This window comes from Protopterus annectens, chromosome 13.part0 (genome assembly GCF_019279795.1).
Source record: "Protopterus annectens isolate FY-2018-M chromosome 13.part0, PAN1.0, whole genome shotgun sequence".
NCBI lineage: Eukaryota > Metazoa > Chordata > Ceratodontiformes > Protopteridae > Protopterus > Protopterus annectens.
Window position 1 is genome coordinate 263,924,833 of NC_056747.1, and position 24,657 is coordinate 263,949,489.

General features: G+C 45.6%; 1 protein-coding gene across 1 annotated transcript in view; it reads right to left on the reverse strand.

Annotated features, from left to right (window-relative positions):
• Nucleotides 1–24,657, reverse strand: part of RANBP3 (RAN binding protein 3) — a 2,163,070-nt gene that overhangs the window by 703,061 nt on the left and 1,435,352 nt on the right. The window lies entirely within an intron of this gene.

Here is a 24,657-nt window from a genome sequence, read left to right on the forward strand (position 1 = left end):
GCTGGAACAGACCTTTCCACAACCCAAGGCACCGACAACTCTGGCTCCGAAGACTCAGAAGCTCGGAGGAGAAACATCAACAGGGTGTGAGGGCACATTAGGCTCCGGAGCTGACTGGGACAAAGCTGAAAGTAAATTTGTCCACGCCAAGTCTGAAGCAGTCTACGCACCTATCTTCCGGGTCCTCTAGGAGCCTTTCTGATGAGGACGCCGAGAGAGTGGGGGACCTAGATCACTGAAATATAGGTGACCTAAGAGTCCGGGAAACCGGTTGGAGTTCAGCTGACTGGCTCCAAGATGCAGTCTCAGTTATTGGCTCCGAAGCTTCTGGAGCTGAAACTGAGGGATCCACAATGGAAACCTCTGTTAGCACCAAGACCAGTGGAGCCGAAGAGGATGTAGTCACTTTGGTAATTTTGTCTGGTGGCTCTGATGACACAGAATGGGTGGGAGACCACTTCTTTGTAGCTTTTGGTTTGTCTTTCTTGGAAGAGGAAGGAGATTTAGAGCTGGAGGATGAAGATGTCAATTCCTCCTCAAAGGAATGTTTCAATAGTCGTTTCAAAATAAGTTTGTTCTTCCTCTCCTGAAGAACATGGAGACTAAATGCATGACAAAACAGGCAAGATTCTTGGAGGTGAATAGCCGCCAAACAATACACACACACATTGTGCCCATCCGTTAAGGACATTTTCGGGGCACATTTAGTACACTTTTTGGAGCCCGAAGGCTTGTGATCCTTAGTATCTTTAGACATAGTGCAATAACCACTAAGAACAAAGTAGAACTACATTCAAACAGATAGAAAGTACAGTTTTGTATCTACCATAAATGTAGATGTCCGATAGATATGCAACTGCAGTCCTGACATATGGGTTGCCTGCCTCAGGCAGCCCTTCGGTCGGCCGGATTCCAAAGTCTGGGTCCGGCGTCGGCTGATGTCGCCTCCTCCCCGACGTCAGAGTGGCTGGGGTATAAAGGCATCCGCCGACGCCATGTTCTTCAGTGTTTCTTGCCCCAGATGCCAGATACCATCCAAGGAAGGCTAAATTTTGTGAATGGATAAACAAAAATTCCAGACATGCAAAACAGTAATAAACAGATACACCATAACAGATATCCCCAGCTAATACGAAAGGGGGAAATGGACCCAAGGGAAAACACAGAGGGGTAGGAGGGAGGGTAAACCTGACTGCAGTTGCATATCTATCGGACATCTACATTTATGGTAGGTACAAAACTGTACTATGTCCTTCAAGAATGCAAATGCAGTCCTGACATATGGGTTGAATACCACAGCCAAGCTGGGGGTGGTAGGATCTAAGCAAGAGATGGTGTAGCTAGAAGGCCCTGCAGGACTGCCGAAGCAAAGCCTGCTCGGGATCTGGAGTATAATGGCAGGTTGTAGTGTTTGGTAAATGTATGCACGGAGCCCCATGTAGTAGCCTCTAGAATGTCTTTTGTAGCCACTCCTCTTAGAAAGGCTGTGGATGAGGCCATAGCTCTGGTGGAGTGTGGTCTAATATTGGCTGGCACACTTTTTCCATGGAAAGAGTAACAGAATCTGATGCAGTGTCCAATCTATTTTGAAATAGTTTGTTTGGAGACTGCTTTTCCTTGCACTCCAGCAGCATAGGCTACAAACAGTTGGTTAGACTTCCTGGTGGCCTTTGTTCTGTCATGGTAGTAGCGTAGTTGTCTGTGTATGTCCAAAGTATGCAGTAGCTTTTCCCCTTTATTTTGAGGATTGGAAAAGAAAGTAGGCAGGTGGATTGCTCGATTTAGAGACACACTGGATATCACCTTAGGCATGAATGAAGGTTAGTCCTTAGAGAAACTCTGTCCTGATGAAAAATGAGAAAAGGAGGAACTGCCATGAGGGCCTGTATCTCCTAAACACTTCTTGCTGAAGTGACTGCCAACAGGAAAACCGTTTTCCAAGAGAGAAACTGCATTTCTGCAGATGCTGCTGGTTCAAAGGGAGGAAGAGTTAATTTTTCCAAGACGTAATTGAAGTCCCATGCAGGAACTGGTGGTTTTCTTGGAGGTTTGATGTTCTTTATCCCTCTTAGAAACTGTCTTAGCAAGGGATGTGAAAACAAAGGGGGATCACAGTTGTAATGTGCTGAGATAGCTGAAGCGTGGATTTTGACGGAAGAGTATGAAAGGCCACTATGAAAGATTTCTGCCAAGTATTCTAATATTTGAGGTATGTTCATCACTGAAGCATCCTGGCCCTTGTTGGCATTCCAGATGATGAATCTCTTCCATTTGGCCGAATAGGTTTTTCTGGTGGAAGGCCTGCGTGCCTCCAGCAAAATTTCCTGAACTTTTTCGGAGAGGGAGTCATGGGTCACAGTCATGGAACCCTCCAAGCTGTCAGCTTCAAAGTTTGCAGGTTCTGATGAACAGTCTTGTAATTGTGCTGAGTCAGTAGCAGAGGCCATTGAGGCAAGGGCCACGGTTTAGTGTGAGTTATGCTCAGTAGCAATGGATACCAGTGTTGCCTTGGCCAGTCTGGAGCTATCAATATTCCTTTTGGTTGTTCTGCTTTGATCTTCAGCAACACATTGGTAAGTAAAGGTAGAGGAGGGAATGCATAAATTGTTAGGGTATTCCAGCTGAAGGAAAGAGCATCCGTTCTCCAGGCTAGAGGATGGTGTGTCCTTGTGCAGAACTTTTTCAGGTGATGATTGAGATGAGAAGCAAAGAGGTCTATGTCCGGTCTTCCCCAAGCAGTTATTTGTGAGAAAATGCGTGGGTGTAGCATCCATCGTGTGGATCAAAGAAATTTCTGCTCAACCTGTCTGCCAGAACATTGTCCTTGCCCGGAACAAACTGGGATTGCAAGTGGATGCTCAGTTTCAGGGACTTTTCCCAAAGAGTCATTGTTAGTCTGCAGAGGGGGTAGGAATGAGTGCCCCCTTGTTTGTTTATGTACCACATGACAGTGGTGTTGTCTGTCCTTATTAGCAGATGACCTTGCTGAAGAGATGTTCCAAAGGCTTCTATTGCATGTATCACTGCCAACATCTCTTTTTGATTTATGTGCTGATGCATTTCCATGGGAGTCCATTGCCCTTGAATGCATCTGCCCTACATGCGCGCCCCCCATCCATGGTCTGACGCGTCTGTTGTAATGGTTTGATTTGTTGGAGCTTTGTTGAAAGGCATGCCTTCGTTTAAATGACTTGCTTGAGCCCACCACAAGAACTCCCTTTGCAGGCATGGAATGAGTGGTATTACGTCTTCTAGGTTGTGGCTGTGTTGAGACCACAAACTTTTTAGGTACCATTGCAGCTTTCTCATGTGTAGTCTTGCCAGAGGGATTAGAAGAATGCAAGAAGCCATGAACCCCAGGGCCTGCAGGATCTTCCTTGCGGTCAGGTGGGTTAGCTTTGCTAGGTTTTTGAAGTAATCTGTTAGATGTTCTTGTTTGTCCTTTGTGAGGAAAGCCATTTGTAGTTGTGTCCAGCTTTGCTCCTAGAAAAATAATCTCTTGGGATGGCAGTAGTCTTGATTTTTGAATGTTGACCGTGTATCCCAAAGCCTGTAGCAATTGAATGACATAATCTTAAGTTTTTTGTCAAGGTTTGTTTGCGGTCTGCTTGTATGAGGCAGTCGTCCAGGTAAGGGTATATTTGGATCCCCTGGAGTCTGCAATGTGCAACTACTGATGCCAGGTATTTCATGAATACTCTGGGCGCAGTAGATAAGCCAAACGGCAATGGTGAGAATTGATAATGCTCTGTTCCTGCAAGAAATCTGAGGCATCTTCTGCAACTGTGTCTGATTGGGACATGCAGGTATGCCTCCTTGAGGTCCAGAGTAACCAGCCAAGACCCCTTGCCCAGCATGGGAAGGAGTTGCTGCAACGTCAGCATCTTGAATTTTGGCACCATGAGAAAAGTATTTAGAACGGACAAGTCCAATATAGGCCTCCATTGTTTTTCTTTTCTTGGAACAAGGAACAGTCTTGAATAAAATCCCTGGCCTTGTTCCAGAGGAGGAACCTTTTCTATTGCTTTTAATTGTAACAGCTTTGAAACTTCTATGAGTGCCTCTGCCCTTTGATTTTGTGGCAGGTTTGGCATGCCTTGTCCCGTTGGTAAGGTATGGAAGTGGAACCTGTAACCTTTGTCTATTATGTCCAGAATCCATTTGTCCCTTGTTATAATGTGCCAGTTTTTTGAGAATAAAGATAATTTTCCGCCTAGAGGTGCTTCTCTTTGAGCCTTGGTAGGCGGGTAGAAAGGTAAGTCATTGTGATTGTCCCTGTGGTGCAGGTGAACTTCCTGTGCCACTTCTCTGATTTTGTGGTTGCCATTGGCGGCCCCTGTAGGAGCCTCGGTATTGCCCTCTACCTCGTGCAAGCCTGTTCTTTCCCCTTTGAAACTTGTCAGTCTGGAAAGGACCAATTCTTTGAAGGCCAATTCCTGCTGAATCTGGGTGGCTGAACCTGGAGGAAATCCTTGACTGTCTGTACTGATTTTGCCTTTTCCTCAATAGACTTCAACACATCCTGAGCATTAGCACCAAAAAGCTTCTGTTTATCCAGAGGTGCGTCCAGGAGCTTTACTTTAACATGATCCGGCAGTGGCTGTTCTTTCAACCAAGCATGTCTACGGATAACGGCCCCTGTCATAGCTGCCCTACATGAAGCTTCCAATGCATCATAACCACACTGTAGAAAATGATTGCTAACCTGCTGAGTATTATGAACCAAATCCTGCAATGCCTTTCTATCTATAGGCTCAGGAGAGGCTAGTTTTTTCTGCAAATCATCCATTAAGTAATCTTGGTACTGAAACATATGAAAAAGGCAGTTAAGTGACCTCATGGCAAGGGTGGAAGAGGTATAAACTTTTTTGCCCCATCTCTCCAGGGACCTAGCTTCCCTGTCTGCTGGCAGAGGGTTTTTGGCTGAGGAAGCAGCCACTCCTTTGGGGCCCTGTGAAATAGTTTCTAGATCCACAGAGTGGGCCTTAAAGAGATGCTTGTGAGTGTCAGGGACCCTGTAATATCTGTCTGGCTTGACAGGAGCAGGAGGGAGAGAATCAGGGGAAGCACTGGAGTCTGAGAATACATCATCCACGACATCCAAGACTGGAGGGATAGCTAAAGGTCTGTGCTGGGGTAACTTAAGGAAGGTACGGAGCCTTTTCCTAGAATCAGAAAAATCCTGACCCTGCCACTTAAAATGTTCTCTCATGGAGTGGAGGACTTCACCGAAGGAAAAATCCTCTGGAGGAGAGGCAGAGGGAATAGATTCCTCAGCCTCAGAGTCCTCATAGGCCTGGAAGGATTCTTCCTGGGTATCTGAATGCTCTGAATCCCCAGAGGCTTCCTCTGAAGAGAGGGTGTATGCCTGCTCAGTTCTAGGCCTTTTTTCTGCAGGCGGCTGAGAACCTCTGTCTGGGTGAGGCTGAAAACCCCTGACAAGAGAGATTAGATCTGCAGCAAGAGTCATGATCTGTCTGTCAGCAGGGGCCTGAGAAGTAGGCTTAGGATGGGCCTTGGCCTGGCTGGCAGCCTTAGCACGTGCAAAGGCCTTGATGGACATGGATACCTAGCTGCCCCACGTGCAGGGGTAACTTTGTCCACAGGAATGGTGTCAGGTAGATCCAGAGCTTCGGTTTCTGGAGGAAAATCAACAACCGGCACCGGTGAAATCTCCGGGACCGAAGAACGTGTTAACGCGGTGTCGTCGGCCTGGAGCGGTTGAATTACCACTTCCATAGGGACCGATGCACTCGCTGAGGGCTTAGGCATGGTATCGGAGGAAGACGCGGGCCGAGGATGTCGGTCCCGGTCCTTTCGTTTTTTGGTAGTTTGTGCTGTCGGTTGTTCCGACGGCATGATGTAAGCGTAGGATTCGCCAAAAAAGTCTTCGGCAAATTCTGCCCGGCGCCTGAGAGTGCGCTTATTAAAGCAAGCACAGGCCGAGACGTCGTGGTCTGGGCCCAGGCAAGGAAGGCAGTAAGAATGGAAGTCCTTAAGAGGTATTTGTTTACCACAAGACAAACAATTATTAACTTTTTCAATTTTTTCTGACATCGGCTGAGGCAAGAAAAAATGTTCCAAAATGGGGTACTTAGCTTTTAGATGACTTCGGTAACTGAAAAAGTACAGTTTTGTACCTACCATAAATGTAGATGTCCGATAGGTATGCATCTGCAGTCATCACATATGGGTTGTCCTGCCTCAGGCAGCCCTTCGGTCGGCCTGATTCCAAAGTCTGGGTCTGGCCTCGGCTGATGTCGCACTTTCCCCGACGTCAGAGCGCCTGGGGTATAAAAGCATCAGCCAATGCCATCTTCCTCAGTTTTTCTTGCTCCAGATGCCCTCTAGGAAGGCTAAATTTGGATAAATGCAATAGAATTCCAAACATTTGCAAAAATATACATATGTACATGTATATACAAACAAATACACCATAATAGATTCCCCCAGCTAGCTAAAAGAGGGGTAAGCACCCTAGGAATACCACAGAGGGGAAGGAGGGAGGGTAAACCTGACTGCAGATGCATACCTATCAGACATCTACATTTATGGTAGGTACAAAACTGTACTATGTCCTTCAAGGATGCATCTGCAGTCATCACATATGGGTAGAATACCATAGCCAAACTGGGGGTGGAGGTACTAAACGAAGGATGGTGTAGTTAAGATACCCTGCAGGACTGCCGTAGCAAAACCTGCTCTGGATCTGGAGTATAAAGGCAAACTGTAATGCTTGGCAAATGTATGCACGGAGCTCCATGTAGCAGCTTCTAAAATGTCTTTGGTAGCCACCTCTCTTAGGAAGGCTGTGGTGGTGGCTGTGGCTCTCGTGGAATGAGGTCTAATGTTAGCTGGCACAGTCTTTCCATGAAAGGAGCAACAAAAACGAATGCAATTTCCTATCCATTTGGAAATTGTTTGTTTGGAAATTGCTTTTCCTTGTACCCCAGCAGCATATGCTACAAACAACTGGTCAGTCTTTCTGTAACTTTTAGTTCTGTCCAAGTAGTAGCGTAGTTGTCTGTGTATGTCCAGGGTGTGCAGAAGTCTCTCCCCTTTATTTTGTGGCTGTGGGAAGAATGTAGGCAAGTGAATAGCTTGGTTCAAAGATACCCTGGATACCACCTTTGGCATGAATGTAGGATTGGTCCTCAAAGAAACTCTGTCCTGATGAAAGATAAGGAATGGCTGCACCGCCATTAAAGCTTGTAGCTCAGATACTCTTCTTGCTGAGGTTATGGCCAGAAGGAAGGCAGTTTTCCAAGACAAAAACTGTACATCTGCTGATGCTGCTGGTTCGAAGGGAGGAAGTGTTAGTTTTTCCAACACGAAATTCAGGTCCCAAGTAGGTAGAGGTGGTTTCCTTGGAGGATTAATGTTTTTGATTCCTCTTAGAAACTGTCTTAGTAGAGGGTGACAGAAGACAGGTGGATTTAAATTGTATTCTGCTGAGATTGCTGAGGCATGTATCTTGACGGAAGAGTAAGACAGGCCACTGTGGGACAATTCTGCCAAATATTCCAGTATATATGCCATATTCATCACAGTCACATCTAGGCCCTTTGCTGTGTTCCAGGTGTGAAATCTTTTTCATTTTGCTGTGTATGCCTTCCTTGTGGAAGGTCGGTGAGCTTCCATAATAATATACTTCACTCTCTGGGATAGGTTATCCTGAGGAGGAGTCATGGTATTCTCCAGGCAGTTAGCTGCAAGGTTTTCAGGTTGGAGTGTAGAGTCCTGAAATTGTGCTGCGTCAGTAGGAGTGGCCATAAGGGGAGAGGCCATGGTTTAGTCTGTGACAAGCTCTAACAGTGGGTACCAGTGCTGTCTTGGCCAGTTTGGGGCTATCAGGATTACTCTGGGCTGCTCTGTCCTGATCTTCAGTAGGACCTTGGTCATTAGTAGAAGAGGTGGGAAAGCATACACTGTTAGAGCTTTCCAGCTGAAAGAGAGAGCGTCCACTTTACAAGCTTGTGGGTGGTATGTCCTTGAGCAGAATTTCTTCAGTTGATGATTTAGGGGGGAAGCAAACAGGTCTATTTCCGGCCTTCCCCATGATTGTGTGATTTGTAAGAAGATGTCTGGGTGCAGCATCCATTCGTGTGCATCCACGGTAGTTCTGCTTAAGCTGTCTGCCAGTGTATTGTCTTTCCCTGGCACAAATTGGGACTGTAGCTGTATGTTGAGTTTCAATGCCAGTTCCCATAGGTTCATTGTCAGTCTGCAAAGAGGGTAGGAATGGGTGCCTCCTTGCTTGTTTATGTACCACATAACTGTGGTGTTGTCTGTCCTTATGAGCAGGTGGCCTTGCTGAAGGAAAGGTTTGAAGGCCTCGATTGCGTGTGTCACTGCCACCAATTCCTTTTGGTTTATGTGCATGTGCAGCTCTCTTTGTGACCATAGCCCTTGTATACATCTGTCCTCCATGTGCGCTCCCCAGCCTTGGTCTGAAGCGTCCGTGGTGATGGTTTGGTTGGCTCTTGGCTTGCTGAAGGGCAGCCCGCTGTTCGACTGGCAGGCTTGAGCCCACCACTGGAATTCCTTTTGAAGGCAAGGAATGAGTGGGATCAGAGCTTCTAAGCTGTGACTGTGCTGAGTCCATAAACTTCTTAGGTACCATTGTAATTTCCTCATATGAAGCCTTGCTTGTGGAATCAGAAGAATGCAAGATGCCATGTAACCCAGGGCCTGCAGGATTTTCCTTGCAGTCATCTGAGTTTTTGTGAGATTCTGAAAGTAAACTGGTAGCTGTTCTTGTTTTTCTTCTGTGAGAAAAGCCATCTGGGTGGTTGTGTCTAGATCCGCACCCAGAAATGTTATTCTTTGGGATGGAACCAGTCTTGATTTGTGGATGTTGACTGTATATCCCAAGGCCTGTAACAGGTGAATGGCATAGTCCAAGTCCTTTAACAAAGTTTGCTTGCTGTCCGCTTGTATTAGGCAGTCGTCCAGATAAGGGTAGATTTGAATCCCCTGAAGTCTGCAGTGTGCAATTACTGATGCCAGGCATTTCGTGAATACTCTGGGCGCAGTAGATAAGCCAAAGGGCAATGCTGAGAATTGATAATGCTCTGACCCTGCAAGAAATCTGAGGTGTCTTCTGCAGCTTTGTCGAACAGGGACATGCAGGTATGCCACCTTGAGGTCTAGAGTCACCAGCCAAGACCCCTTGCCCAGCATGGGAAGGAGTTGCTGTAGAATCAGCATTTTGAATTTTGGCACAATGAGGTACGTATTTCAGTGCGGACAAGTCGACAATAGGCCTCCATTGATTTTCTTTTCTTGGAACAAGGAATAATCTTGAGTAAAATCCCTGGCCTTGTTCTGAAAGAGGTACCTTTTCTATGGCTTTCATTTGCATTAAGTTGGTAATTTGCTTCAAAGCCTCTGCCCTCTGATTTGGTGGCAGGTTTGGCATGCCTTTTCTTTTTGGCAATGAGTGGAAATGGAACCTGTATCCTTTGTCTATTATTTGTAGTGTCCATGTGTCCCCTGTAATGCTGTGCCAATTTTTTGAGAATAAAGAAAGTTTTCCGCCTAAAGGTGCTTCTAATTGAGCCCTGGTCGGCGGAGTCAAAATAAAGTCATTGAGTCTGTTCTGGTGTAGCAGTTGCAGTTCCTGCACTACCTCTCTGGTTGGGAGGCTGCCACTGACGGCCTCTGTAGGAGCCTCTAGCTTGCCCTCTACCTCTGGCACGTCTATTCCTGCCTCTTTGAGATCTGTCCGAGTCCGGAAAGGACCAATTCTTAGTAGGCCAATTTCTGCTGAATCTCGGTGGTTGGACTTGCAGAAAGTCTTTAACTGTTTGCACAGATTTTGCCTTTTCTTCAAATTTCTTTAATACCTCTTGAGCCGTGGAACCGAATAATTTTTGCTTTTCCATAGGAGCATCCAAAAGCTTAGCTTTAACATGGTCTGGCAGAGATTGTTCCTTCAGCCAGGCATGCCTACGTATAACTGCACCTGTCATAGCTGATCTACATGAAACTTCCAATGCATCATAACCACACTGCAAGAAATGGTTACTAACCTGCTGAGAGTTATGCACCAGATCCTGAAGGGATTTACGATCAAGGGGTTCAGAAGAGGACAGTTTCTTATGCAATTCATCTAGTAAATACTCTTGATACTGTATCATATGGAATTGACAGTTTAATGCCCTCATGGAAAGAGTTGCTTTAGTATACACTTTCTTACCCCATCTCTCTAATGCTCTGGACTCCCTTTCAGAGGGTAGAGGATTTTTAGCAGTGGCAGCTGCAACCCCTTTAGGGCCCTGGGAAATAGTTTCTGGGTCAGCAGAGTGGGCCTTGTACAGGTGAAAATGTGAGTCCGGGACCCTGTAGTACCTATCAGGTTTGGCAGGAGCTGGAGGGAGAGAGTCAGGGGCAGTACAAGCATCTGAGTAATCATCATCAATTACATTCAAAACAGGAGGTATAGCTAAGGGCCTGTGCTGAGGTAAATGTAAAAAGGTCCTTAATCTCTTTCTGGAATCAGAGAATTCCTGACCCTGCCATTGAAAGTGTTCTCTCATAGTGTGTAATGTTTCTCCAAATGAAAACTCTTCAGGAGGGGAGGCCGAGGGAATAGATTCTTCAGCATCAGAATCCTCGTAGGCCGAATAAGCCTCCTCCTGGTGGTCTGACAGAGCAGAGCCATCCGTAGACTCATCTGAGGACTGGATCAGAGGGCTCAACCCTGGGCCTTTTGTCTGGAAGTGGTTGAGAGCCCCTGTCCGGATGAGGTTGGGAGCCTCTAATTAATGAAATCAGATCCTCCGCTAGGGTAAGAATCTGAGAGCTAGAAGGTCTCTGAGAGGTAACTCTGGGAGGCAAAGCCTTAGAAAGTTTAGCAGCCTTAGCCCTAGAGAAAGCCTTAATGGACATGGAAGCAGGGGGTCTGGCTGCACCACGTGCAGGAGTAGACTTATCTAAAGTAATGGTGTCGGAAGGTTCCTGGACACCGGTATCAGTAGGTAATTCAATGACCGACTCGGCCGGGGCCTCCAGGGCTGAGGTAGTCGGTTGTGTGGTTTCGGTAGTAGGAAGTACCAAGGACTCTGTTTCAGCCGAGACCGAGACACTCGCGGTAGGCCTGACCGAGGTTTCAGCCGAAACCACGGCCCGCGTGTCGGTCCTTGTCCTTCCGTTTTTTGACTAAATGCGAAGTCAGAGTCTCCGACGGCATTTTATAAGCAAAACTAGCCCCAAAAAACTCCTCTGCAAACTCCGACAGACGTCTAAGAGTTCATCGGTTGAAGGAAGCACAGGCTGAACAGGCCGAGACGTCGTGGTCTGGGCCTAGGCAGGGGAGGCAGTAAGAGTGGAAATCCTTATGAGATATTTGTTTCCCACAGGTTAAACAATTATTAACTATATGACATCGGCTGAGGCAAGAAAGAGTCCCCAACGGGGTAATTAGCTTTTTCGAAGTCTTCGGTAGCTGAATCACAGGAGCTGACCGACCGGCACTTGCGAACTGCTTCTGCTTCGGGCACCACGCGGCAAGAAAGACTGAGGAAGATGGCGTCGGCTGATGCTTTTATACCCCAGGCGCTCTGACGTCGGGGAAAGTGCGACATCAGCAGAGACCAGACCCAGACTTTGGAATCCGGCCGACTGAAGGGCTGCCTGAGGCAGGACAACCCATATGTGATGACTGCAGATGCACCCTTGAAGGACATCACAGGAGCTGACAGACCGGCACTTGCGAACTGCTTCTGCTTCGGGCACCGCGCGGCAAGAAAGACTGAAGAACATGGCGTCGGCGGATGCCTTTATACCCCAGCCGCTCTGACGTCGGGGAGGAGGCGACATCAGCCGACGCCGGACCCAGACTTTGGAATCCGGCCGACCGAAGGGCTGCCTGAGGCAGGACAACCCATATGTCAGGACTGCAGTTGCATTCTTGAAGGACATCAGCACCGTACAGACAAATAGGCAAACAGAGGACTAGGTCCTCTAATTTAAATGGGCCTAGCCCAGGGAGAGACAAAACAGAACCAAAGACTAGGTCCTTTAATTTAAATGGGCTTAGTCCAGGGAGAGAGAAACAGAACAGAGGACTAGGTCCTCTAACTTAAATGGGCCTAGACAAAGTGGAAAGGGAAAAAAGTAACAGAAACAAGCAGCACAAGAGAAGCGATGCAGGGATACAAAAGGCCAACAGAAGAATGGCCAATCACGGTACAAACAGTACACACAGTAAATGATGCAGCAAATAGTCTAAAACAGATACGGACTGCAAAAAACACACTAAACTACCAAAAAAGTTAATAGCCAACAATAAACTAGTCAAAGATATTGAAAATTTTCACTTAGCCACGGCCAAGAAGAGTCACATCTGAGCTGAATGAGGGGCAGACGAGATCTGGGCTGTGTTAGTGATGTATCATGCGATAATTCCTAGCCACGAGCCAACCAGAAGTTTTCAAGCTAGAGTATTGCCGAGTCGGACCCGAGGTTCGGCTCCGATCCCAAGTGTAAGAATGAAGGAGAGATAGGACTACAGAACATCATCAGTTTGGGACAGGAATGTGATATAAAAATAACTTGAGCAAAAAGAAGTGTATAAATATTTGGGAATTGACGAAGGATCAACAATAAAACATGAACAAATGTGAACAGCACTTAGTAAGGAGTACTTTAGAAGTCTTAAATTAATCCTGAGAAAGTACAGTTTTGTACCTACCATAAATATAGATGTCCGAGAGGAATGCATCTGCAGTCCTTACAAATGGGTTGTCCTGTTGTCAGGCAGCCCTTCGGTCGGCCGGATTCCAAAGTCTGGGTCTGGCTTCGGCTGGTGTCGCACTTCACCCGACGTCATTGCGGCAGTTTTTGGGTATAAAGGCATCAGCCGACGCCATTTTCCTCAGTGTTTCTTGCCCCAGATGCCAGGTGCCCTCTTGGTAGGCTAAATTTGGATAAATGCCAAAGTTTCCAAATAGTAGAGAGCAAACACACAAAATAAACATGTATGTACATATATACAAACAAATACACCATAATAGATCCCCCCCAATCTAGCTGAAGATTGGTAAATACCCTAGGAGTACCTCAGAGGGGAAGGAGGGTGGGTAATCCTGACTGCAGATGCATTCCTCTCGGACATCTACATTTATGGTAGGTACAAAACTGTACTATGTCCTTCAAGGATGCATCTGCAGTCCTTACAAATGGGTAGAATACCATAGCTAAACTAGGGGAGGAGGTAATGTGAATAGATTATGGTGTAGTCAGGATCCCTTGCAAAACAGCAGTGGCAAAGCCAGCACGGGATCTAGAGTATAGAGGTAAGTTATAATGCTTGGCAAATGTATGCACGGAGGTCCAAGTAGCAGCCTCTATAATGTCCTTGGTAGCCACTCCTCGTAAGAAAGCTGTGGTAGTGGCTGTGGCCCTTGTGGAGTGAGGCCTGATGTTCTCTGGAGTTTTCTTTCCATGGTAGGAGTAACAAAGTCTAATGCAATTTCCTATCCATTTGGAGATTGTCTGTTTAGAAATTGGTTTTCCTTCTTTTCCTGTTGCATAAGCTACCAGAAGCTGGTCAGTTTTTCTATTGTTTTTTGTCCTGTCCAGGTAGTAGCGTAATTGCCTGTATGTAAGAGCTTTTCTCCCCTGTTCTGTGGATTGGGGAAGAATGTAGGAAGGTGGATAGCCTGATTTAAAGAGACTCTGGATACCACCTTAGGCATAAATGTAGGATTTGTTCTCATGGACACTCTATCTTGATGGAAGATCAGGAAGGGTTGTACTGCCATTAATGCTTGTAGTTCAGAGACCCTTCTTGCTGAAGTTATTGCCAGCAGGAAGGCAGTTTTCCAGGATAAGTATTGCAAGTCTGCTGTAGCTGCTGGCTCGAAAGGAGGTAGAGTAAGTTTTTCTAGCACAAAGTTCAAGTCCCATGCTGGCAATGGAGGTTTCCTGGGAGGTTTTACATTTTTAATTCCCCTCAGAAACTGTCTGAGCAGAGGATGCAAGAAGACAGGGGGATCCAAGCTGTATTGTTGCTGAAATAGCTGATGCATGTATCTTTATGGAGGAATAGGACAGGCCTGTGTGGTAGAGCTAGGTCAAGTACTCCAGGATGTTGGCTATGTTCACCAGTGTCACATCTTGCCCCTTTGCAGCACTCCAGATGAGATATCTTTTCCATTTTGCTGCATAATTCTTTCGTGTTGAAGGTCTACGAGCCTCCAGGATTATGTCCTTAACCCTTTGGGATAAATTTGGGTTAATTTCTGTCATGTAATGTTCCAGGCAGTTAGCTGCAGAGTTTTTAGGTTTGGATGCAGAATGTTGTAGTTGTTCTGTGTCAGCAGCAATGGGATCAGGGGCAGTTTCCATATTTGTTCCCGGGACATGCTCCTCAGCAGTAGGTACCAATGTTGTCTTGGCCAGTCTGGGGCTATCAGAATGATCCTCGGACGTTCCTCTTTGATCTTGAGAAGCACCTTGTGCATCAAAGGTAGTGGTGGGAATGCGTATGTTGTTGGTGGGAATGCGTATGCTGTTAGGCTTTTCCAACTGAAGGATAGGGAGTCCACCTTCCAAGCAAGTGGGTGGTAAGTCCTTGTGCAGAATTTCTTCAACTGGTGATTGTAAGGGGATGCAAACAAGTCTATTTGTGGTAATCCCCATTCTCTTGTGACGGCTTTGAAGATGTCCGGATGCAGCATCCATTCGTGGGCATCTGTTGTAGTTCTGCTTAGTATGTCTGCTAGAATGTTTTCCTTCCCTGGTACATAAATTGCCTGTAACTGAAGATTGTAGCTCAGAGCCACATCCCATAGGTCTAGTGCCAGCCGGCATAGGGGGTATGAGTGTGTGCCTCCCTGTTTGTTGATGTACCACATAACTGTGGTGTTGTCTGTCCTTATCAACAGCTGGCCTTCGTGGAGAAGAGGTCTGAATGCCTGGATTGCCAATTTTACTGCCATCATTTCTTTTAGATTTATGTGCAGATGCAGTTGGTCTTGAGTCCATAGGCCTTGAATGCACTTGTCCATCATGTGTGCCCCCCAACCGAGGTCTGAGGCATCTGTCGTGATAGTTTGTCTTGGTTGACTTTTGCAGAAGGGCAGTCCTGTGTTTGATTGACAGGCCTGAGCCCACCATAAGAACTCTTGCTTCAGGCATGGGATCGTTGGAATTTTGGTTTCCAGGCTGTGCTTGTGCTGAGACCACAAATTCTTTAGGTACCACTGTAGCTTTCTCATATGAAGCCTGGCATGAGGGACCAGAATTATGCAGGATGCCATGAAGCCTAGAGCTTGCAGCACTTTTCTTGCAGTTAGATGGCTCTGCTTTGTTAATGCCAAGAAATAGAGAGGAAGTTGCTCTTTCTTTTCGGCAGTTAGAAATGCCATTTGTTTTGATGTGTCCAGTTCTGCACCCAGAAAGGTTATTATTTGGGATGGAATCAGTCTTGACTTTTTTGTATTGACTGTGTATCCCAGGGCTTGTAGCAGGTAGATGACTCTTTGTAAGTCTTCTGTTAATTTGCTTTTGTTGTCCACTTGTATCAGGCAGTCGTCCAGGTAGGGATAGATTTGAATTCCCTGAAGTCTGCAATGAGCGATTACTGATGCCAGGCATTTCGTGAACACTCTGGGCAGTAGATAAGCCAAAGGGCAATGCTGAGAATTGATAATGCTCTGATCCTGCAAGAAATCTGAGGTATCTTCTGCAAATTGGTCTTATGGGGACGTGCAGGTATGCCTCCTTGAGATCTAGAGTTACCAGCCAAGACTCCTTGCCCAGCATGGGAAGAAGCTGCTGTAGGGTCAGCATTTTGAATTTTGGAACAATGAGGAATGTGTTTAGAGCGGACAGATCTAGAATAGGCCTCCATTTGTTTTCTTTTCTTGGTACCAGGAAGAGCCTGGAGTAAAATCCTTCCTTGCTCCATCAATGGTACCTTTTCCACAGCACGCATTCTTAATAATTGAGATATTTGTTTTAGAGCTTCTGCCCTTTGAGAAGGTGGTAGGTTTGGCATTCCTCTCTTTCCTGGTAATGTATGGAAATGGAACCTGTAACCTTTGTCTATAGTCTGCAAAATCCATTTTTCTCTTGTAATGCAGTGCCAGTTTCTTGAAAATAATGTTAGCTTTCCGCCTAAGGGTGCTTCTAGTTGTTCCCTGGTAGGCGGTGTCACCGCCAAGTCACTGTGATTGAGCTGTTGTAGTGGTGGTGGCTGTATCCGTGCCTCGTTGGTTGTTACCCTGCCACTGGCGACCCCTGTAGGCACCCCTGGATTGGTTTCTGCCTCTAGAGCATTCCTGCCTCTTTGTGTCTTAGAGGAGTCTGGAAAGGACCAATTCTTGGAGGGCCAATTCCTGCTAAACCTTGGAGGTTGAACTTGTAAGAAATCTTTTACTGTTTGCACAGATTTTGCTTTCTCTTCCATCTTTTTCAGAACCTGCTGTGCGGGGGCACCAAATAAATTGACCTTGTCCATAGGTGCATCCAAAAGCTTAGATTTGACATGGTCTGGTAATGCCTGCTCTTTCAACCATGCATGTCTCCTGATAACTGTGCCAGTCATGGCTGATCTAAAGGAAGTCTCCAGTGCATCATAGCCACATTTTAAAGAATGGTTACTAACCTGCTGTATGTTATGTAGCATTTCTTGAACATACTTTCTATCTAAAGATTCTTCAGAGAACAGCTTTTTAGTCAACTGGTCAAGCATAAACTCTTGATATTGAATCATATGAAATTGGCAGTTCAAAGCTCTAGCTGACAAAGTAGCAGAGGTGTAAACTTTTTTGCCCCATCTCTCTAAGGACCTGGATTCCCTTTCAGAGGGGAGGGGGTTTTTAGAAGTAGTAGCTGCTACAGCTTTAGGGCCCTGGGAGATAGTCTCTGGATCTGCAAAAGGGGCCTTATATAAGTGGTGATGAGTGTCCGGGACCCTGTAGTACCTATCAGGTTTAGCAGGAGCCGGAGGTAAAGTATCAGGAGTAGTACAAGCATCATTAAATGCATCATCAACAACAGATAGAACTGGAGGAATAGCTAAAGGCCTATGCTGTGGTAAGTGTAGAAAAGTCTTAAGCCTTTTTCCAGAGTCGGAGAAATCTTAGCCCTGCCACTGAAAATGTTCCCTCATAGCATGCAAGGTTTCCCCAAAGGAAAATTCCTCAGGAGGAGAGGCTGAAGGGATGGACTCCTCAGCATCAGAGTCTTCGTAAGGAGAATAAGAAGCCTCAGGAGGGTCTGTATGATCTGAATCATCAGAAGAATCATCTGTGGCTACTGGCTCAGGGGGCTCTGCTCTAGGCCTCTTTTCTGGAGGAGGGAGAGAGACCCTGTCTGGATGAGGCTGGGATCCACGAATTAAAGTGATGAGATCCTGTGCCAAAGAAAGCATATGGGAACTGGTGCTGGGCCTGTGAGAGGGGGGCTTGGCAGGCACAGGTTTGGAAGTTTTGGCTGCTTTAGCCCTGGCAAAGGCCTTAATAGACATAGCTGGAGGAGGCCTAGCAGCTCCACGTGCAGGGGTAGAAATATCTAGTGGAATGGTGTCTGATAAATCCTGTGAAATCGCAACAGAAGGCTGGATTTCAGAAGCCGTTTCTACCAGTACAGAAGAGGCCTCGGTAGAAGGCAAGTTATCTGCTGAAGAAAGAACCGCTTGCTCGGTTTCGGCCGAAACCGAGACACTCATGGATTGCTTAACCGTGGTTTCAGCCGAAACCGCGGACCGCGAGTGTCGGTCCTTTTCTTTGCGTTTTTTGGTTATTTGCGTAGTCGGAGGATCCGACGGCATAATGTAGGCAAAATCGGAGCCGAAAATCTGTTCAGCAAAGTCCGAGCAATGTCTAAGCGTCCGTCGGTTAAAAGAAGCACAGGCTAGACAAGCTGCTACGTCGTGGTCTGGGCCTAAGCAATGTATGCAATAGGAGTGGAAATCTTTATGAGGTATTTGTTTCCCACAAGATAAACAATTAACTTTCTCTGACATCGGCTGAGGCAAGAAAGAGTCCCCAACGGGGTACTTAGCTTTATAGAAGTCTTCGAAGTAGTATTCGGTAGTAGTAATCTCTGGATCTGACCGACCGGCACTTGCGAACAGCTTCTGCTTTGGGCGCCACACGGCAAGAAAGACTGAAGAAAATGGCGTCGGCTGATGCCTTTATACCCGAAAAACTGCCGCAATGATGTCGGGTGAAGTGCGACACCAGCCGAAGCCAGACCCAGACTTTGGAATCCGGCCGACCGAAGGGCTGCCTGACGACAGGACAACCCATTTGTAAGGACTGCAGATGCATCCTTGAAGGACATCAGCATTGACATCCAGGAACAAAACCCAAGCTGTAAACCAATTTGCTCTTCCTGTCCAACATTACAATTTTGGAATAAATGACTGGCCCCAAAATGTGCTGGATACATTAGATAAGAAAACAAGGAGGAAAGCTTCATGCTCACCTAGTGATTTATAAAAATCAGTGCATATCAAGCTTATATATTTCCCTGTTCTGAAGGAGAGATGGGCCTCCTTGAAAGTGATTACATATATAGCTCAGCAATTGTGGGACTCCACATATACCTGCTGACCTCAGAAGACTCAAATGTGTAACTTTTGAAACATGAGGAGAATAAATCTAAGATGACTTCCTTGCTTAGGCTAGCAGAAGCATATCAGCATCAAGCAGGAATGGCAAATCAAATCACAAGTAGATAAAAATCAGCCAGCAACAATGTGCCAAAAAACAAAAGAAAGAATATAAGGTGAAGGACCAGATGGGGAAGGCAAGAAATGTGGAAAATGCATAAATATATTTGCAAGTATACAAAACTTCTGCCTCAGGTAGATAAGTAAAAATGCAGGAATGGTTAAGGAGATGCAAATTTAAACCACTAGATGAAATGTTATATTGGTGGCCCAAGATAGTGGACTGTGTACACATTGGTTTACAAAGTCCATTGGACATGTGGGAGAAACAGACAAATGTAGGTTTTGTAAAACAGAACTGGAAACAGTTGCACACCTCATTGCTGGTTGCGACATACTAATGGCAGAAGGAATGCCTACTCAAATGCATAATAATGGGCGAGACTGTTGTACTGGGGATTATGCAAAAGAAGTCCACATTCACATGGGCTCATCCTTTACCAACAGTTCAAAAGATAGATGCTAGAAAACCAGATATAGTGGTCCAGGAAAAGAAGGAAAAAGTGGCATTGATCTCGCCACTCCCACTGACTACAGTGTCCTGTGTACAGAGAGACAAAGTCATAAAATATCAGGATTTGCAAGCAGAAACAAGAGCAATGTGGAAGAAAGATATCCAGATATTTCCAATAGTAGTAGGAGCAATGGGCCTTATAAAAGAGTCTACTATCATATTTAGAGATGATACCAATGCATGCAACTCTGTATGAATTGCAGGAGTCATTACTGGGCATATTGCAGGTGCTGTGAAGAGCACTACCAGCTGACATCAGAGAGTAAAATAATACTAATTTCGGGTCTGACACAGGATCGAATAGTTAAAATATCGAATGGCTGTAAAACAGAAAATGCCATTCATAGAAATCAGTTTTCTGAGATCATGGTACAGTGAAAATCAGAAAATTTGCCCTTTCTATATATATATATATATATATATATATATATATATATATATATATATATATATATATATATATATATTTTATTTTTTTTATTTATTTATTTAACATTTTACAAAGATTGTAATGCTTGGCAAATGTATGCACGGAGCTCCAAGTAGCAGCTTCTAAAATGTCTTTGGTAGCCACTCCTCGTAGGAAAAAATATAAAACCTCACTATATATATATATATATATATATATATATATATATATATATATATATATATATATATATATATATGTATGTAGTGAGGAATATGGGGGGGGGGGGGCGCAGCCCCCCACAAAATGTATTTCCATGAACAGGATTTTCAGTGTTACAGCAGTTGGATATTTTAACTTTTCGATTCCATGTCACAGAAAGTACAGTTTTGTACCTACCATAAATGTAGATGTCCGATAGGTATGCATCTGCAGTCATAACATATGGGTTGTCCTGCCTCAGGCAGCCCTTCGGTCGGCCGGATTCCAAAGTCTGGGTCTGGCCTCGGCTGATGTCGCACTTCACCCGACGTCATAGCTCCTGGGGTATAAAGGCATCAGCCGACACCATTTTCCTCAGTGTTTCTTGCCCCAGATGCCAGGTGCCCTCTAGGAAGGCTAAATTTGGATAAATGTAGAAAATTCCAAACAGTAGAAAGCAAAATATATATATACATATATACATACAAACAAATACACCATAATAGATTCCCCCTAGCTGGCTAAAAGAGGGTTAAGAACCCTAGGAATACCACTGAGGGGAAGGAGGGTGGGTAATCCTGACTGCAGATGCATACCTATCGGACATCTACATTTATGGTAGGTACAAAACTGTACTATGTCCTTCAAGGATGCATCTGCAGTCATAACATATGGGTAGAATACCATAGCCAAACTTGGGGAGGAGGCACTAAGATAATGATGGTGTAGTTAAGATCCCCTGTAAAACTGCAGTTGCAAAACCTGCTCGGGATCTGGAGTATAAAGGAAGATTGTAAGGCTTGGCAAATGTATGCACGGAGCTCCAAGTTGCAGCTTCTAAAATGTCTTTGGTAGCCACTCCTCGTAGGAAAGCTGTAGTGGTGGCTGTGGCTCTTGTGGAGTGAGGCCTGATATTTTCAGTTGTCTTTCCATGAAAAGAGTAGCAGAATCGAATGCAATTTCCTATCCATTTTGAAATTGTCTGTTTGGAAATTGCTTTTCCTTGCACTCCTGTTGCATATGCTACCAGAAGCTGGTCAGTTTTTCTGCTGGTTTTATTTCTGTCCAGATAGTAGCGCAGTTGTCTGTGTACATCTAAGGTGTGTAATAGTTTTTCCCCCCTGTTCTGTGGGTTAGGGAAGAACGTAGGTAAATGAATAGCTTGGTTTAAGGATACACTGGATACCACCTTTGGCATGAAGGTAGGATTGGTTCTCAGAGACACTCTGTCCTGGTGAAAGATAAGGAAAGGCTGCACTGCCATTAATGCCTGTAACTCGGATACCCTTCTTGCTGAAGTGATTGCTAGAAGGAAAGCAGTTTTCCAAGATAAGAACTGTAAGTCTGCTGATGCTGCTGGTTCAAAAGAGGGGAGTGTTAATTTTTCCAGCACAAAATTGAGATCCCATGTAGGCAGAGGTGGTTTCCTTAGAGGTTTTACATTTTTGATCCCTCTTAAAAATTGTCTGAGGAGAGGGTGAGAGAAGATAGGAGGATCCATGTTGTACTCTGCTGAAATGGCTGAAGCATGAATCTTAATGGAAGAATAGGACAGGCCACTGTGGAACAGTTCTGCTAAGTATTCTAGGATGTGTGCTAGGTTTGCCAGTGTGACATTTATTCCCTTTGATGCACTCCAAATAAGGAATCTCTTCCATTTGGCTGAGTATGTTTTCCTTGTGGAGGGTCTGCAAGCCTCCAGGATAATGTCCTTGACCCTCTGAGATAAAACAGATTGGTTTTGTTCTATGCAATTTTCCAGGCAGTTAGCTGCAGCGTTTTCAAGTTTGGATGTAGGGTCTTGTAGTTGTTCTGCGTTAGAAGTAAAGGCCATAGAGGTAGAGGCCATGAGTTCATCCGAGACATACTTCTCAGTAGCGGGTACCAATGCTGCCTTGGCCAGTCTGGAGCTATCAGAATCACCTTTGGTTGTTCCTCCCTGATCTTCAGTAGAACTTTGTACATCAGTGGGAGAGGTGTTAAGGCATAAACTGTCAGGGCCTTCCAGCTGAAAGAGAGTGAGTCCACCCTCCAGGCTTGTGGGTGGTATTCTCTTGAGCAGAATTTCTTCAGTTGGTGGTTGAGTGGGGAGGCGAACAGGTCTGTCTCTGGCATTCCCCAGTTCTTTGTTATGTTTTTGAAGATGTCTGGATGCAGCACCCATTCGTGAGCATCCGTGGTAGTTCTGCTTAAGCTGTCTGCTAGTGAATTCTCTTTTCCTGGTATGAATCTGGCCTGCAGTTGAATGTTGAGATTCAGGCCTATGTTCCACAGGTCCATTGCCATCCGGCATAGAGGGTAGGAATGCGTGCCTCCCTGTTTGTTGATGTACCACATGACTGTGGTATTGTCTGTCCTTATCAGCAGGTGTCCTTGCTGGAGGAATGATTTGAATGCCTCGAATGCATGCTTCACTGCCAGCATCTCCTTTAGATTTATGTGTAGATTCAGCTGGTCTTGAGACCATAGGCCTTGGATACACTTGTCTTCCATGTGTGCCCCCCAGCCTAGGTCTGAGGCGTCCGTGGTGATGGTCTGCCTTGGTTGTGGTTTGTGGAAAGGCAACCCTCTGTTGGTCTGGCAGGCCTGAGCCCACCACAGGAATTCTTTTTTCAGGCATGGAATGACTGGTATCATGGTTTCTAGACTTTGTCTGTGTTGAGACCATACATTCCTTAGGTACCATTGTAATTTTCTCATATGCAGCCTGGCATGTGGGATCAAGATTATGCAAGATGCCATGTAACCCAGGGCCTGCAGGACTTTCCTTGCAGTAAGCTGAGTTTGTCTTGTCAATGCCATGAAGTAGACTGGGAGTTGCTTTTGTTTTTCTTCTGTGAGAAAAGCCATCTGAGTTATTGTGTCCAGTTCTGCACCCAAAAATGTTATCCTTTGGGATGGCACTAGTCTTGACTTCTGTATGTTGACTGTGTATCCCAAGGCTTGTAACAGTTGTATGACATAGGCCAAATCCTTTATTATTTTTGTCTTGTTGTCCGCTTGTATTAGGCAGTCGTCCAGGTATGGGTAGATTTGAATTCCCTGAAGCCTGCAATGTGCAATTACTGATGCCAGGCATTTCGTGAATACTCTGGGCGCAGTAGATAAGCCAAAGGGCAATGCTGAGAATTGATCATGCTCTGATCCTGCAAGAAATCTGAGGTGTCTTCTGCAATCTGGTCGTATAGGGACGTGCAGGTATGCCTCCGTGAGATCTAGTCACCAGCCAAGACTCCTTGCCCAACATGGGAAGAAGTTGCTGTAGGGTCAGCATCTTGAATTTTGGTACAATGAGATATGTGTTCAGTGCGGACAAGTCGAGAATAGGCCTCCATTGAGTTTCTTTTCTTGGTACAAGGAATAGTCTGGAGTAAAATCCTTGGCCTTGTTCCATAGATGGTACCCTTTCTATTGCTCTCATCCTTAGTAAGTTGATGATTTGTTTTAGAGCCTCTGACTTCTGGCTTGGTGGAAGGTTTGGCATTCCTCTCTTTTTTGGTAAAGTGTGGAAGTGAAACCTGTAGCCTTTGTCTATTGTTTGCAATGTCCATTTGTCTCCTGTAATGCAATGCCAGTTTTTTGAAAATAAAGCTAATTTTCCGCCCAAGGGTGCTTCCAGTTGTTCCCTGGTAGGCGGGATCAGAGCCAAGTCATTGTGTCTGTCCTGTGGAAGTGGTTGTAGTCGCAGCTGTGGCGGTACTCCTCTGGTTGGCAGGTTGCCACTGACGACCCCTGTAGGCACCCCTTGATTGACCTCTGCCTCTTGGGCGTCTATTTCTGCCTCTCTGTGCTCTGGAGGTGTCTGGAAAGGACCAATTCTTTGAAGGCCAGTTTCTGCTGAACCTCGGATGTTGGACCTGCAGAAAATCCTTGACTGTTTGCACAGATTTTGCTTTTTCTTCCACTTTCTTTAGAACCTCCTGTGCATGGGAGCCAAATAATTAGAAGTTATGTACTCACCATAACGTTCCATCTGAGTAGGTGACTTCATTTGGATGCAACCTGTGGGTATCGGATCCGACCTCGGATCCGAGCCGGCATTTCAAAAGCTTAGGCTCCGAGCTCCTCCCTCTACCCATAACCCCTTGCCAAGCCCTGACTGACCTCAGATTGAGTTTGCCTATATAATACTGACTACAGTACCTGAACAAAGCATAAATACTCGCTGTATAAAGGTCAGGGGGATGGAGGGGGGGATGGTTGCATCCAAATGAAGCCACCTACTCAGATGGAACGTTATGGTGAGTACATAACTTCTAAATCTGAAGTAGGCAGACTTCATTTGTCTGCAACCTGTGGGACAGAGTCCCCAGCTACCTGAATCTTGGGTGGCCGTCATGGAAGGATGTTCCAGAGCACCGCTGAGCCAAAGGATGCTCTTCCCCTGGAAACAACATCCACCTTATAATGAGAAATAAAGGTATGAGGTGAGGCCCAAGTGGCTGCCGTGCAAATATCATCCAATGACACACGGGACTTAAAGGCGGCTGACATGGAGACTGCCCTAGTAGAATGAGCCGTAACCCTCTGAGGAGCAGGTCTACCTGAAGCGTCATAAGCCTGCAGAATACAATTAGCAATCCACCTCGATAGTGTGACTTTAGAAACTGCTTTACCCAAAGCAAATTTAGCAAAGGAGACGAACAGCTGATCTGATTGCCTGTGACCAGCTGTTCTGTGAATGTAAAATCGTAATTGTCTATGAACATCCAAGGAATGCAATTTGTATTCTCCTTTGTTTGAGTACTTGGGAAAAAACACAGGTAAGTTGATTGATTGGTTGATATTAGATTCTGAAGAGACTTTTGGAAGAAAAGATGGATTGGTCCTGAGGCACACCCT